General features: G+C 38.2%; 1 protein-coding gene across 24 annotated transcripts in view; it reads left to right on the forward strand.

Moving 5' to 3' along the window:
* The first annotated feature begins 779 nt into the window (after positions 1-779).
* Positions 780-17,548, forward strand: part of SLC38A9 (solute carrier family 38 member 9) — a 137,478-nt gene continuing 120,709 nt past the window's right edge. For 20 of the 24 annotated variants that reach the window (XR_004486147.2, XR_007476420.1, XR_007476421.1 and 17 more), the window contains exon 1: positions 989-1,120. The gene's annotated coding sequence lies outside the window, so the exon portion shown is untranslated. Of the gene's footprint in view, positions 897-932; positions 1,121-1,533; positions 1,593-2,651; positions 4,059-17,548 lie in introns of those variants that run through there. The other 4 variants (XM_033437860.2, XM_004275147.4, XM_033437861.2 and 1 more) reach the window with 4 other exon arrangements.

Consider the following 17,548-nt stretch of genomic DNA (forward strand, 5'->3'; position numbering starts at 1 on the left):
TTCATTTGGGATTAACACATTACACTAACGTTGGATTTTTCCTGGTTGTTTTGCTTAAAAAAAAAAAAGCCACCGGCTTCCTACGTAAGAAGAGCTGAGGTATTGCCATATGCTTTTCAGGAGACTTACCTTAAGCTGACTTTTTATAACAAGCACACCAATTTTCCTTAGACTGTATGTTTATTTGGGGTGGCTGTCGGCGAAATTGTTAGGGATGGGGAGAGGGTGCTTAAAATCCTACCAAAGCCCCTCTTTTAGCCTAGTGACTAAACTGCCAACACGTAAAAAACAAAAAACAAACCTAAATGTCTAGACAAGGGAGAGAAAGTGCCAAATCTAACAATTTTTTTTTCAAACCAGCTTCCCTTGGTGTCCACAGGGTGCAAGCACGTGATGAGAGTACAGAGCACCAGCGAGAACAGCCTGAGATGACAGACAGATAATGGGAGGTCAGCCCTAGATGGAAATGTCACATCAGCCCTTTCTCAGGTGGCCTCCGGGGTGGTAGACTGCAGGAGATCGCATCCCTCCTCTTAGATGCCTTAAGGGCAGGCAGGCAACAGACTCTAGCGCAAAGGTCTGGCTGCAGATAAAACGCGATTAGCCCACCTGCGCCGCCCTTCCTTCCGAAGCCGGAGGGCTGGGCTCTGCGGCGGGAGGCGTGTTGGCTGTCGCAGAGCCCTCTGGGAGTTGTAGTCCGCGGCGGCGGGAGGTTTGACTGCGGCGGCCGGCTTAGCGCTCTCAGAACTGCATCCCCCGCTGGCCTCCGCGGCCTAGGCCGTTGCCTTTTCCTGTTCAGGGGACAAGAACCCTTGCTGCAGCAAGTTGAGAAGTTTGGGGGAGGGGTGTCCTCCTTCCCGCCGAGCTCTCTGAGATTAAAGGCTCGGCCTGCTCAGGTAGAGGACATTCCGGGTCTTGCAAACTCATCTCCCGGGAGGGAGCGGAGGGAAAGGGGGGACGCGGCTGCTAAGGCTGAGCTTGCGACGGAGTCGGCTGTTACCCGGGGAAGTTCTTCAGGGAAACGCCTCCGAACTGTGGCTTCTTGCGGAAGCGGTGAGGCCAAAGCCGGGGCCCGCGGAGACCGGTCCGGAGAGGCGGCGCGCGTTCCTACAGGTCTCGGGTGAGAGCAAGTCAGGGCCTCCGTCGGGGGCTGAGAAAGAACTCGAGGGGCTGTGGGAGTCGGTGTCTGCCGGACCTTAGGGAAAAGGCAGGGTTACCGTGGGTGAACACCCGAGTGAGAGGAGGAGGGAGGAGGAGAATTGGGGGAATTGCGGGAATGGGAGCGCCCTTTTCTATCCCGAGTAGGAGAGAGCTAGAGAGGGGAGGTGGGGAGGAAGCTCCCTTGGTGCCTTGAGCTAGGACCGCAGATGGGGTGAGGGCTGAGACAGGGAAGTCCTCGTCACGCTTTTCCCCCGGCTCGACTGTGAGAGACAGTGACCACAGTAGGTGGCTTGACATCTTCCTGTCTTAGAATAATAGAGCTGGAACGGGCCTTTGAGAGCAGCTAGTCAAGCGCATTCTCTCATTTTCCAGATGAGGAAACTTCAGTCCACCGAGTTGAAGAAACTGGCTCGCTCACCAGGAGACAACCGGTTAATGGCCAGCTTGACTAAAACCTAATTTTCATGACTCTCAAGCCATGCCGTAATCTATTGCTGAGATCAGTAGATTAGCAAACTTTAGAACCTGTTCCCCCTCCTTTTATCTTTTTACTGCTTGTCATATGCAGGGTAACAGGCAGCCCCTGAAGGGAAAGGCTTTACACTTTGCAGTAGGTCAAAGAAACCCTTGTTTTAACTTGAACAAAAATCTCCTTGCCTCACAAACAACTACAAACTTCATATTAAGAATAAAGGTTGGTGGCAAGCTAAGATGTCACCTATAGCTTCTTTGCCTCGAAGAAAATAAAGTTCACCTTTCCTTTCCCACTGTATGCCCACTAGAGCTCTGAAAACATTTAGCCTTAGATTTCTTCTGTCTTAAATGCTGCATATCTCAGTTACATACATAAAAATAATGCTGTTTATTGTGATTTTTATAATACCCTAAATAGTTACAATAAAGGGTAAACAGCATAGGAGGATGGGAATACCTGAATTACAAATTAAAATAATGATTTATAGTATTTTTTTAAGAGATACGAACATAAAAGTAAAGAAAAAATTAAGAAGATAAAAATTTCTAGCAAGCCAGCATTTTATAATACACTTAAATTTCAGTACTTGCCAGTATTCTTTCTTTCCTACTGCCTAAACATAACTAGAGCATTTAGTGTTCCCAGTGTGAGAGGAGAGGTTCTTTGGTGCCATTGCATTGTTCTGACTGCTAATTTCTTTATTAAAACACATTGTCTTCCAGCACTGTCAAATTTAACACCTTTTGAAGGATTTATTGATCAGATTAGAAGCATGTTCCAACTGTCACATCAGAATTTGAATATTATGGCTCCTATTGGCTCACCATTAAGCAATTCATAAGGAAGAGGTTTAGATAAAGTTTGTTACCGGACTTTATAGAAGTTACAGACTTACCTAGAAGAACATACATATACATAACTGCTTTCACAAGGCTGCCTTTTTAATGATATGGTTCCAATTGCTTTGATATTGGTATACTACAGAGGTGAGTAAACTATGACCAAATTTGGCCACTGCCAAATGTATTTACTTTTTATATGGTTTTACTGGAACACAACCATGCTTACTCATTTATACATTGTCTTTTGTGCTACAGGCAGAGTTGAGTAGTTGTAGAGACCATATGGCTGGCAAAGCCTAAAATATTTACTATCTGGCCCTTTGCAGAAAAAAATTATCAACCCCTGGCCTGGTGAACTGAATGTAAATATAGTATCTAAAACTCTACCATTTGCAGAAGTATTAGTTAATAGTAATTTTCACTCATAAATACTTGTATGGTGGGTTCATAATCCATTTCTTTGGGCAAAAGCTAGTACCTCCTTATTGCAGATTGTCGCTAGCATCTTGGCATATGTACTATAGGTTTGCTTTTGCAAAGAATTGTCAAAGAAAGTTTCTGAACCTAGTGTGGAAAGGGCTGACATTCTTTGAGATATACTGATGCTCACAGTTAATAACTTTTAAAAATAACATTTAGGAGCTTCCTTTGGTTGTTCTCTATGTTCTTTTCATGGAGATAAATGCTTCAGCATAAGCACCAGCAAACAAGTTAATAAGCTGTTTTCATATTGAGACCCCATACTAAAACCAATCTTAAAATAAATGATAAGGGTCTTTTTCTTTTTCTTTTCTTTTTTTTTTTTTTTTTTGCGGTACGTGGGCCTCTCACTGTTGTGGCCTCTCCCATTGCGGAGCACAGGCTCTGGACACCCAGGCTCAGCGGCCATGGCTCACGGGCCTAGGCGCTCCGCAGCATGTGGGATCTTCCCAGACCCGGGGCACGAACCCGTATCCCCTGCATCGGCAGGCGGACTCTCAACCACTGCGCCACCAGGGAAGCCCAAGGGTCTTATTACTAAATGACTTATCTTTGACATTAATAATCTTGTATCTGGGACTTCAGTGTCTTAAAGATCAGAGGATTGAATGAAATAGAAATGAATATATCTGTTTATGTCATTTTTTTGTATTTAACTCCCTATATTAGTGTTAGTCTGTGGCAAATTAGTGCTTAGGAATATTTAAAATTTTACTTAATCATTGGTAGCACTATTCTGTGTTACCATCTAAGTAATATTAGCTATGAAACTCCAATTCACCTCTCAACCTAATTCATCAAACTTCAGTTTATAGTTCTCAAGACTTTCAGAAAGGTATCAAATTTCCTTTGAAACAGCATTCTGGGGGAATTTGAAGTTCAGGTTACTTGACTAATTGAGGCAACTGAAAATGATCTGTTTCCTTACAGTTCTTCATATTTACTTGAATGTTAATAAATCTTTGAAAGGCACTAGGAACTTTGGACTCATTCATGATTTATTTTGAATCATTGAAATATCATCAGTTTTCTGCTTGTTTGGAATAAAAAGCTAATTTGACAATGCCACAAGATTTCAGATTCGCCCAGGACAAATACATGTATGTGATTAAACTGGAAACTTTATGTCAATTCCTGAATGTCCTTCATATTTTCCCCAACCTTGATTATCACTTTTTGTTAAGGCTGACTGAAATCTAAGAACCTTTCTAGATTTTCCTCTTTTCTGGTTTCCTAACATTCAATATTCAGTGAAAGTATCATCTCCAGGACATAAAAAATCCTGTTTCTAAACTCAGCCACATTCTCAGTTTAGTTTAGGAACCAATACAGTGGAGAGTATTGGTTAACAAAGTAAGTCAGAAGTGTAGCCGTTTTTTTCTGCCATTGTTTAAGCAGGTATGTTTTTTCCTACTCTGACTTGGCTATTGACCTTTCCTGTGTTTCACTGCTGCTGGAAGGATTATTGCTGTCCAAGGGAATATCTAGCCTTGAGACAAAGAAGTTTGCATCAAGAGAAACAAATTCACCTAAGCTAGTTTGCTTCAAGAAAACTGTGTTGTTTTAAATTTGTAATCCAGATACTTCGGCACATATCTTCACTCTTCTAGTCCTAAACTTTGTTTTTAAAGAGTTTAAGGCCATTTGTCATTCTAGGTATTACTGCTTTTTTGTTTCCGAATCTGAACAGGACCTGATTTTCAGAGGCTTCTTTTGTCTTCCAAATAGCCTGCCTCCTTCTTTAAAGCAGACATCCCACTATAGTGGGAAATAGCGTTTGGGATCAAAGTAGCCTGGTTTCATTTCCCAATCGTGGCTTTATTAGTTACGTGATTTAGGACAAGTTACTTCTGAGCTTCATGGTTTTTTATTTATTTATGTTTTTTGTATCAATAATTTGAAGGTAATACCTATTTCCCAAATCCTAAAGTATTGGATGCAATTAAACAACATGTAAACATTAGGCCAGTAGTAGGCATTCAATAAATAAATGTTAGTTCCATCTTCCACTACCTTTCTATTGACTTGTCTTTTTCTCTGAGTTTTTCTCCAAAGTGACACTGTTTTGTTCTTCAGAAATAAATTCTTTCCCTTTAGGTCTATTCTGTTTGTGACAGTTCAGTAATTCTATGAAGCTCAATTTCTTTATCTTTCTTACCTCACTGGGTTTACTCACTTTATGCTAAAGACGTACATCTGTCAGCTGATTTTATTCAGGCCACTAAATTAAGCCAAAATATAATTTTGCTAGTTACTTTTAAAGAACTAAATTCATAATAAAAATGATAGCTATGTTTATTGAGCACTCACTGTGGACCGGTCACATTATTATGTGCATTATCTCATTTAAATCTCAAACCAAATTCCCTTAGGGAATTTAAGTAAGTTGCCCCAAGTCACACAGTAAATCCAGGATTCAAATCCAAGCAGTCTTATGTGAGCTGACCACTAAATTCTACTTAATAGAATCAGAATAGGCTATATCCCAATTTAACCATTGTGTATAATTCAAACAAATGAATACCTTCTGAAGGTGGTTTCATCAGTTTTTGTAGATTTAAGAGCAATAAGGTTCTGCCTGCTTACCAATATTAAAAATTTTCTCTAGCATTTCTTAACAATTCTGTTTATGCCTTTTTCCTCCCACAGTATAACAGTTTCATTAAGCTCATTTCATTAAACTTAGTTTAACTTCACAAATAATAGTAGCAAACTCCTATATAAAGTTCAGTAGTGCTTGGAATAGTTCCAAATGCTTACACATTAATTTATAGATTATTTTATGTGCTTTAGATTTTCTTTTATAAATTTCCCCCAAGTTCTTTAAGTTATTCTTTTTGATGAAGGGGTACTGGCTTCCTGACAGTCAACTTTTCAATTTCTAAAATATTTAATTTTTTAAATTGAGATGATATTTTTAAAACTCTCTAAAGTTAATAACTTCTCTACTATATGTTTATTTTCCAAGCTTTTAATTCCTATGCCATGTCCATATTTCTTTATTTTCCTTTTTTTTTCTAATTGAGATACAGTTGATGTACAATATTACATAAGTTACAGGTGTACAAAATAGTGATTCACAATTTTTAAAGGTTATACTGCATTTATAGTTATTTTAAAATATTGACTGTATTCCCTGTGTTGTACAATATATCTTTCTAGCTTGCTTATTTATTTATTTATTTATTTATTTATTTTTGCGGTACGCAGGCCTCTCACCGTCGTGGCCTCTCCCGTTGCGGAGCACAGGCTCCGGACACGCAGGCTCACGGGCCCAGCTGCTCCGCGGCATGTGGGATCCTCCCAGACCGGGGCACGAACCCATGTCCCCTGCATAGGCAGGCGGACTCTCAACCACTGCGCCACCAGGGAAGCCCGCTTATTTATTTTATACGTAATAGTTTATAACTCTTAATCCCCTACCCATATCTTGCCCCTCCCTGCTTCCCTCGCTCCACTGGTAACCACTAGTTTGTTCTCTGTATCTGTAAGTCTGTTTCCTTTTTGTTATATTCACTAGTTTGTATTATTTTTTAGATTCCACATATAAGTGATATCATGCAGTATTTGTCTTTGTATGACTTATTTCACTTAGCATAATACCTTCCACGTCCATCCATGTTGTTGCAAATGGCAAAATTTCATTCTTTTTTATTGCTGAGTAGTGTTGCATTATACATATACCACATCTTCTTTATCCATTCATCTGTTGATGGACACTTAGGTTACTTCCGTATCTTGGCAGTTGTAAATAATGCTGCAATGAACATTGGGGTACCTGTATCTTTTTGAATTAGTGTTTTCATTTTTTTTCAGATATATACCCAGGAGTGGAATTGCTGGGTCATATGGTAGTTCTATTTTCAGTTTTTTGAGAAATTGGCCATACTGTTTTCCACAGTGGTTGCACCAATTTACATTCCCCCAACAGTGTATAAGGGTTCCCTTATATGTACATCCTCACCAAGACTTGTTATTTCTCACTTTTTTGATGATAACCATTCTAATGGGTGTGAGGTGATATCTTATTGTGGTTTTGAAGTTCCCAGATGATTACTGACGTTGAGGATCTTTTCTTGTGCTTGTTGGCCATCTGTATGTCTTCTTTATAAAATGTCTATTCAGATCTGCCCATTTTTAAATTGGGTTGCTTGTTTTTTTGTTGAGTTGTATGAGCTGTTTATATATTCTGGGTATTGACCCCTTATCAGTCATATCATTAGCAAATATTTTCTCCCATTCAGTAGGTTGTCTCTTTGTTTTGTCAGTGGTTTCCTTTTTGCCACACAAAAGCTTTTAAGTCTGATTAGGTCCTATTTTGCTTTTATTTCCTCTGCTTTAGCATACAGGTCAAAAATATATGTTGCTGTGATTTATGGCAAAGGGTGTTCCGCCTATGTTTTCCTCTAGGAGTTTTATGGTTTCTGGTCTTACATTTAGTTCTTTAATCCATTTTGAGTTTATTTCTATATATGGTGTGAGAAAATGTTCTAATCTCATTATTTTACATGTGGCTGTCCAGTTTTCCCAGCACCACTTATTGAAGAGACTGTCTTTTCTCCATTGTATATTCTTGCCTCCTTTGTCACAGATTAATTGATCGTAAGTGCACGGGTTTATTTCTGGGCTTTCTCATCCTGTTCCGTCGATCTATTTGTCTGTTTTTTTGGCCAATACCATAGTGTTTTGAGTATTGTAGCTTTGTAGTATAGTCTGAAGTCAAGAAACATTGTTCCTCCAGCTCTGTTCTTCTTTCTCAAGATTATTTTGGCTATTTGGGGTCTTTTGTGTTTCCATACAAATTTTAAAATTATTTGTTCTGGTTCTGTGAAAAATGCCCTTGGTATTTTTATAGGGATTGCAATAATCTGTAGATTGCCTTGGGTAGTATGGTCATTTTAACAATATTAATTCCAATCCATGAACACAGTATACCTTTCCATCTGTTTATGTTGTCTTCAATTTCTTTCATCAGTGTCTTATAATTTTCCAAGTATAGTTGTTTTGCCTTCTGAGATAGGTTTATTCCTACATATTTTATTCTTTTTGATGCAATGGTAAATGGGATTGTTTTCTTAATTTCCCTTCTGGTAATTTATTTTTAGTGTATAGAAGTGCAACAGATTTCTGTATCTTAATTTTGTATCCTGCAACTTTACTGAATTCATTGTTGAGCTCTACTACTTTTTTGGTGGCATCATAGGATTTTCTATGTGTAGTGTCATGTCATCTGCAGAGTGTTACCTTTTTACTTCCTTTCCAATTTGGAATCCTTTTATTTCTATTTCTTGCCTGATTGCTGTGGCTAGGACTTCCAATATTATGTTGAATAAAATTGGCAAGAGTGGGCATCCTTGAGTTGTTGCTGATCTTAGATACCCACCTTAATTTAAAATGTATTTTTCATTGATATTTTATATAGAATGTTTTTACTCATTACATCCAGGAGATACTTTTTTCAAGTTTTATTTAGTGAAATTGACAGTTTTAGACTAAGGATATTTAATAGGACTGTCAATCCTAGTCTTGTAAATTAGTGGGTCAAAGTACTCTTAATTCTGCCTTTAGTTTTAAAACTTAAGACCAAAGAAGTCAACTGAATTATTAATCAGTTTTATTACATTAAAAAAGGAACTGAAAAATCAGGCTTCTGTTTTTGCATATCAACTAACTGTTCTGATGAAACTACTTAGCTTACTCACAGTTCCTTTTTATCTTAGTGAGATTTTAGTAACAGTTACTATTGATCAGTGTATACTTTATATTCAAGATCATTTCTGATGCTCCACATTTGAATATATATGTTATATGGCTCTATGTTTCAAATAGTCAACTAAACTTTTTACCTTAAAAGAATAAATCTTGCACTAATCTATTACAGAGCTAATTTGGGAGCCACGACTAGCAAGTGGTGTAGACATGAGCTAAAAGTGAAATGAGGAACAGAAAATCATAATCGTTTATTAGCATCCTGCTTGGTTTTATTATTTAAGTGATTTAGGACAAATTACCTGACTTCTTGACTTCATAAATTATATTTTTTAAGTTTCTTGAGGATAGGGACCATGACTTTTTTTTTTTCTGTTTTTCTCAGTACCCAAGTACCTTGTAGAGGCTCATTGAGAACTTGTTGGATGAATATATTGTTCAGAGTTTACCATTACTCAGTATTTTAGTTGCCTCATCTTAGAATAGATCATCATTTTTATGTTCATACTCTTTATAAGATACAGAAATAAGGCCCTTCTTGATTGGAAATGGTAATACAGTAGACCTTGAACAACACAGGTTTGAACTGTTCAGGTCCACTTATATGTGGATTTTTTTCAATATTATGTACTACAGTACTACACCATCCATGATTGGTTGAATCTACAGATGCAGATTTGCAGATACTTGACTGTCAAGTTATACACCAATTTTCAACTGTGCAGAGGCACAGTTAACTCCCTCATTGTTGAAGGGTCAACTGTATATGGTTTTGCCTTTTTTGAAAAGTTACTGTTAAAATTACTATTATTACCTTATAAGGTAATACTTTAACATTTTTATTTAACATTATTTATCTTCAGTAGCATTAAGTTAATGAGAGCTTTGGCTTAATTGTTGAACAGAAACACAGAAGAGCAGAATAGGGAAATGGAAAGGAAAGAAACAGAAAAGAAAACACATGCTGGGGAATAGAACATGTTACCAACATCTCTATCACATAATAGTGGCATGTTGGCAATATTTGCTTATTAGCTCTTTGTTACTAAGAAGAATTTTTCATTTAAAAAAAATAGGAAAAAACTCAAAAGGCTGCATATGTTTTAAAAAAAAGAAGTATTTTTATTTGATTTTTTTTTTTTTTTTTTGCGGTACACGGGCCTCTCACTGTTGTGGCCTCTCCCGTTGCGGAGCACAGGCTCCGGACACCCAGGCTCAGCGGCCATGGCTCACGGGCCTAGCCTCTCCGCAGCATGTGGGATCTTCCCGGACCGGGGCACGAACCTGTGTACCCTGCATCGACAGGTGGACTCTCAACCATTGCTCCACCAGGGAAGCCCTATTTGATTTTTGAAAGGAATAATAATACATTTGAACATTTATTTTCCCGTTACAAAGTACTAAGTATAATATGCATCATGTCATTTAATTCTCAAACACCCCAGTGAAGAGGATGTTATTATTTCCATTTTGCAAATGGGAAAATAGTCTCGTGGAGGTTAAATGGTTAGTCTTAAATTACACAGGTAGTGAGTGGCAAATATAGGACTCTCCCTCAGAAACCCCATTTTCTTTCTACTTTGCCGTAAATGCTACAATTAGAAAAATAAGATCAGTGGACATTAAACTCCATTAAACAAATACAGCAATAATAAAACTATACTTGTTGAGTAGTCTGGGCTGTAACAAGAAAGAGAAGTAAAAGTGAAAGATAAAAGAGAGGAGGAAAGGCCAAAGAACAGGAAAAACAGCACAGCATAGTGGCAAAGAATACAGGCTCTGGACTTAAACTGTGTAGGCTTGAATTTGAACTCTGCCACTTACTAACTTTGTAGTCAATTACTTACCTTCTCCATGCTTTGTATCCTTTTCTATAAAGTGAAGGTAATAATAGTAACTTACAGGTTGAGGATAAAAGGTAAAGCACTTGGTTTTGTGTTAAAATCTGTTTACTTCATCTTATGGAGTTCCCTTTTTTTTTTAATAATTGTGAAATACAACATCCTACAAAAAAGTGCATCGAACATACGTATATTGAATAATTATAAAGCAAATAGCCATGTAACCACAATCAAGTTAAAGAAATAGAATACTGCCATTACCATATAAGGTCCCTTCCTGTCTTTCCCTAACACAGCCTCCTATTTTCCCCCTTAGGGCAGATTTCTCAGTCTCAGGACATTTTTGGCTAGGTAATTGTTGTAGGAAGCTAACCTGTGCGCTGTAGGATCTTTAGCAGCATCCCTAGTCTCTACCTACTGGGTGCTAATAGCACTTCCCTCAGTTGTAACAACCAACTGGGTGAGGCCAAATTCCTTACTATACCACTCTACAACTCTCTACCTGCTTGTGTGGCAAGTAAACTGTAAGGGTACAAACAGAGAGCTCCACTGTAGAAATCTTGGTAACAAATGATGGTAGTCAGAGTCTGGATATATTTGAAAGAAAGCCAACAAGATTTCCTAACGGATTGAATGTAGACTGAGAAAAAGAAGTTATGAGTGATTCCAAGAATTTTAGCTTGAGCAACTAGAAGGATGGAAATACCATTAACTGAAATCAGGAAAACAATGCATGGGGTAGCTTTTCAGGAAAAAGTCAGAAGTTCAGTTTTTGACAGGTTTCACTTGTCTATTATATCCAAGTAAAGATATTAAGTTGGATATATACATATACCAAATCATTATGTTGTGTATCTAAAACTAGTATAATGTTATATGTCAATTATATCTCAATTTTTAAAAAGATGTTAAGTTGGTAGTTGGATATGCAAGTCTGAAATTTAGGAGAGAAGTTTTGGCTAGAAATATAATGTGAAATTTGTCATTATCTAGATCAGCAGAACTTTCTGCAATGATGGAAATGTTTTATACCTACACTGTGCAATATGGTAGCCACTAGCCACATGTGGCTAGAGTGACTCAGGTACTGAATTTTTTTTAATTTAATTTTAATTAGTATAAATTTAAGTAATCACTTGTGACTAGTGGCTACTGTATTGTATAACACAAGTGACGATATTAAAACCATGAGATTGGATAACATTACCTAAAAATTGAGGTAAATAGAGAAGAGTACAAAGACTGACCCTTGAGACTACAATTTCTTTTTTTAATAAATGTATTTATTTTTGGCTGTGTTGGGCCTCTGCTGCTGCATGCGGGCCCTCTCTAGTTGTGGCAAGCAGGGGCCACCACTCATTGCGGTGCACAGGCTTCTCATTGCGGTGGCCTCTCCTGCTGCAGAGCATGGGCTCTAGGCGTGCAGGCCTCAGCAGTTGTGGCACGCAGGCTCAGCAGTTGTGACTCGCAGGCTCCAGGGCGCAGTCCCAGCAGTTGTGGCGCATGGGCTCAGCTGCTCCGTGGAATGTGGGATCCTCCCAGGCCAGGGATCGAACCCATGTCCCCTGCATTGGCAGGCAGATTCCTTAACCACTGTGCCACCCAGGGAAGCCCGAGACTCTACAATTTTAAGGGAGACAAGGAGCTAACAGTGAGCAAAGCAGACAGAAAAGGAGGAGGGACCAGAGAGAGATAGGAAAACCTGAAGCCCTGTTGAATCAGTTTATTAAGGAAGAGAGTGATTCTTTGTGGCAAATATTTCTGATAAGGCAAGCAAGTTAAAGACTGAGAAATTGAGTTTACCAATATGGAGGGCATTGGTCTAATAAGAGTAGGTTTTGTGTAGTGATGGGGAAGATAGCCTGATTAGCATGGGTTTAAGAAAGAATGGGAGGATCTTATCTATTTTATGCTTTCTATTTGTCCTACTTCTTTTACATTTTTTTCTCCTTTCTTACCTTTCTTTAAGTCATTTATTTTTTAACATTCTCCTTTCTCTCTCTCCTAGATTATAAGTTATATATTGTTTTCTATTATGTTAGTAGTTACCTTTAAAATTACACCATACATCACATCAAAGTGTAATGTTGATCTGGCCAATACAAGGGCTTTAGAACACTTTAATTCCAAGAATTTCACTTGATCTTTTCCCCCTTTGGTCTGGAATTTTAATTTTTTTTTCCAACTCTGTAACATATTGTTTATTGATTCTGCTTGAATTCATTAAACTTCTTGAATCTGCAGATCATTATCTTTTACGAATTCTCGAAAATCCTAAGCCATTATCTCTTCAATATTACCTCTGCTATCTCCTCTTTCTGGTTCACCAATTACATGCATGTTAGACCTTCTCATTCTATCTCTTGTCTTTTAACCTCTCTCCCACATTTTCTGCCTTTTTTTTTTTTCTCTCTTTGCCACTTTCTAGATAACTTCTTCTGATGTATCTTCTAGTACATTAATTTTCTCTTCAATTTCTTTAATAAAGGTTGCTAATTTTATTTATTTAGTATTATTTATAGATTTGTTTTTAAGGTACCATTGGCTTATAAAATTGTTCATTATATTTCTACTTCTGTATACCCTACAGTGTGCTCACCACCAAAAATTTACTTTCCATCCATCACCATACAGTTGATCCCCTTTACCCTTCTCTCTGCCCCTTTCCCTCTGATAACCACTACTCAGTATTCTCAGTATCCATGTATTTGTTTTTGTTTAGTTTGTTCATTTATTTATTTTATTTGTTTTGTTTTTTATATTCCACATATAAGTGAAATCACACAGTATTTATTTCTCTGACTTATTTCACTTAACATAATATCCTCAAGGTTCATCCATGTTGTCATAAATGGCAAGGTTTCATCTTTTTTTTATGGCTGAGTAGTGTTTCATTGTATGTATATGCCACACCTTCTTTATCCATTCATTCATTATTGGGCAGTTAGGTTGTTTCTGTACTTTGGAAATATTTCTTGCAATACTATTGCAAATAGTGCCGTGATGAACATAAGAGTGCATATATCTTTTTGAATTAGTGTTTCTTTGGATAAACACCAAGAAGTGGGATGGCTGGATCATATGCTACTTCCATTCTTAAATTTTTGAGGAATCTCTGTACTGTTTTCCATAGTGGCTGCACCAGTTTACATTCCCACCTACAGTGTGTAAGTGTTCCCTTATATCTACATCCTCACCAACACGTGTTATTTCTTGCCTTTTTGATAATAACCATTCAAATGGGTGTGAGGTGATATCTTATTGTGGTTTTGATCCCTAATAATCCCTAATAATTGATGATGTTGAACATCGTTTTCATGTGCCTGTTGGCCACCCATATGTCTTCTTTGGAAAATGTCTGTTTATCTCCTCTGCCCATTTTTTTTTTTTTTTTTTTTGGTGGTACGCAGGCCTCTCACTGTTGTGGCGTCTCCCGTTGCGGAGCACAGGCTCCGGATGCGCAGGCTCAGCGGCCATGGCTCATGGGCCCAGCCGCTCCGCGGCATGTGGGATCTTCCCGGACCGGGGCACAAACCCGTGTCCCCTGCATCGGCAGGCGGACTCTCAACCACTGCGCCACCAGGGAAGTCTTATGAACATTTTAATAATGTTAATTCTTTGAATTTATGAGCACAGAATATCTTTCCAGTTATTTGTGTCTTTAAATTTATTTCCAGGTATTTTATTCTTTCTGTTGCAATTGTAAAGGCAATTTTCTTTTTTTTAATAATTTTATTTATTTATTTATTTATGGCTGAGTTGGATCTTTGTTGCTCCATGCGGGCTTTCTCTAGTTGTGGCAAGCGGGGGCTACTCTTTGTTGTGGTGCGCGGACTTCTCATTGTGGTGGCTTCTCTTGTCACGGAGCACGGGCTCTAGGTGCTTGGGCTTCAGTAGTTGTGGCTCGCGGGCTTAGTTGCTCTGCGACATGTAGGATCTTCCTAGACCAGGGCTCAAACCTGTGTCCGCTGAATTGGCAGGCGGATCCTTAACCACTGTGCCACCAGGGAAGCCCCCAATCATTTTCTTAATTTCTCTTTCTGATAGTTCATTGTTAGTGTATGGAAACACAACAGACTTCTGAGTGTTAATTTTGTATCTGCATCTTTACCAAATTTATTGATGAGTTCTAGTAGTTTTTTGGTGGTGTCCTTAGGATTTTCTATTAATAGTATCATATCATCTGCAGACTATTAAATTTTACTTCTTCCTTTCCAATTTGGATTCCTTTTATTTCTTTTATTCCTTTTATTTCTTTTTCTTGCCTACTTGCTCTGTCTAGGACTTTTGTTTTTTTTTAGAAGAGGGAGAAAGCACAAGGGCCACAACCAACCAGGCCCCCTGGCCCACTCCTCACACCAGGGGTGGCAGAGGACCCGGATACAGATGTGTTCAGCAGCAGACACGTGCTGCTGCTGCCCTCCAGCCCCAAGTTTCCCCCAGGAAAGGGATCCGTGGGACCACCCTCCAATGCCCCTGCCATCTGCACTTGCCTCTCCCCTTTCCCCATCCCAACCTGTGCGCTGGGCCCATAGCAGGGTGTGGAAGAGACGCAGTGCACCAAGGCGGGAAGTGCTACAAGGGGCGCCCCCCCTTCCCTCTCGCCACTTCCTCTGGCGGAATGTTGCCTTTCGACCTGAGACCCCTGGCCTAGGTGGAACAGGCCCCTCCCCTGACCGACCGATGCAGGCCAGTTCGGGGACATGCGTGCAAGACCCACCACTGTTCCCATCATGTGGCCAGGGGCAGTGAGGATGGACTGAGGATGCTGCCTGCAGGGGTCAGGGGAGCATCCAGGGAGGTAGGAAGAAGGAGATGGATGGATACCGTCTTTTAATACTATGTGAATAAGCGTGGTGAGAGGGGCCATTCTTGTCTTGTTCCTGATTTAGGAGGATAGCTTTCAGTTTTTCACCACTGAGTATGTGTAGCTGCTGGGTTTGTCACATATGACCTTTATTATGTTGAGGTACATTCTTTCTATACCCACTTTATTGAGAGTTTTTATCATAAATGGGTGTTGAATCTTGTCAGATACTTTTTCTGCATCCGTTGATAAGGTCATATGGTTTTTATCCTTTATTTTGTTAATGCGGTGTATCACATTGATTGATTTGCAGGTAATGAACCATCCTTGCATGCCTGGAATAAATCCCACCTGATCATGGCATATAATCTTTTTACTGTATTGATGTATTTGGTTTGCTAAATATTTTGTTGAGGATTTTTGTATCTATGATCATCGGAGATATTGGGCTATAATTTTTCTTTTTTTATGTTGTCTCTGTCTGATTTTGGTGTCAGGGTGATGTTAGCCTCGTAAAATGAGTTGGGAAGCATTTCCTCCTCTTCGGTATTTTGGAAGAGTTTGAGAAGGATAGTTATTAAAACTTCTTTGAATGTTTGATGGAATTCACCTGTGAAGCTGTCTGGTCCCAGACTATTGTTTTTGGAAGCTTTTTTGAGTACTATTTCAATCTCTGTACTAGTGATTGGTTTATTCAGATTTTCTATTTCTTTGTGATTCAGTCTTGGAAGATTGTATGATTCTGAGAATTGGTCCCTTCTAGGTTGTCCAATTTGTTGGTGTATGACTGTTCATAATCTCTTATAATCCTTTTTGTTTCTATGGTATCTGTTGTTATTTCTCCTCTTTCATTTGTAGTTTTATTTATCAGCATTTTTTCCTTACTATGTCTAGCTAAAGGTTTGTTTATCTTTTCAAAGAACCAGCTCTTGGTTTCATTGATCTTTTTTATTGCCTTTTTAGTCTATTTCACTTATTTCCACTCTGATCAATATTATTTCCCTCCTTCTACTGACTTTGGGTTTTATTTGTTCTCTTTTTTCTGGTTTTTTTAGGTGAAAGATAAAGTATTTCAGATTTTTCTTGTTTCTTAAGGTAGTTCTGTATTGCTATAAACTTCCCTCTTAGTACCACTTTTGTTGCATCCCGAAGATTTTGGTTTGATGTATTTTCATTTTCATTTATTTTCAGGTAATTTTTGATTTCTCTTTTGACTTCTTCTTTGACCCAATAGTTGTACTGTAGCATGTTGTTTAGTCTCCATATATTTTCCAGCTTTTGTTTGTAGTTGATTTCTAGTTCCATACCATGGTGACTGGAAAATATACTTGATATAATTTCAGTCTTGTTAAATTTATTGAGACTTATTTTGTTTCCCAACATATGGTCTGTCATTTGAGAAAGTTTCATGTGCACTTGAGAAGAATGTGTATTCTGCATTTGGATGGAATGTTCTGTACAAATCTATCAAATCCACCTGGTTTAACGTTTCATTTAAGGCCACTGTTTCTCAGTTGACTTCCTCAGTTGATCTATCCTTTGATGTAAGTGAGGTGTTAGAAGTCCCCTAATATTATTGTGTTGCTCTCAATTTCTCCCTTTAGGTCTGTTAATAATTGTTTTATATGTTTTGGTGTTCCTATGTTAGGTGCATGTATATTAGTAACTGTGATGTCTTTTTTTAAAATTTAATTTAATTTTTTATTGAAGTATAGCACAGGGAACTATACTCAGTATTTTGTAATACCTATAAGGGAACAGAATCTAAAAAAGAATATATGTTTTTGTGTGTGTGTGTGTGTGTACACACACACACGTATGTATAACTGAATCACTTTGCTGTAATGTCTTCTTGATGAATTATCCTATCCAGCCACTTTGTGTCTTTGAATTGGTGAATTCAGTCCATTTACAATTAGGTGATTATTGATAGATGAAGACAGTATCGCCATTTTATCTTTTGTTTTCTGGTTATTCTACATCTCCATTATTGCTTTTTTCTTGTGTTTCCATCTACCATTTTGGTTTGGTGTTTTTCTATGATGTTTTTCTCAGTTTCCTCTTTTTTTATGTGTCATGTCTTTGCTCTGGATTTATGTTCTGTGGTTTCCATTGGGTTTGTATAAAATTGTCATGCATAAAATAGTACGTTTTCTGCTGGTAGCATCTTTTTTTTTTAATTCATTTATTTATTTATTTACTTATTTATTTTTGGCTGCACTGGGTCTTTGTT

This window comes from Orcinus orca, chromosome 3, assembly GCF_937001465.1.
Source record: "Orcinus orca chromosome 3, mOrcOrc1.1, whole genome shotgun sequence".
Classification (NCBI taxonomy): domain Eukaryota; kingdom Metazoa; phylum Chordata; class Mammalia; order Artiodactyla; family Delphinidae; genus Orcinus; species Orcinus orca.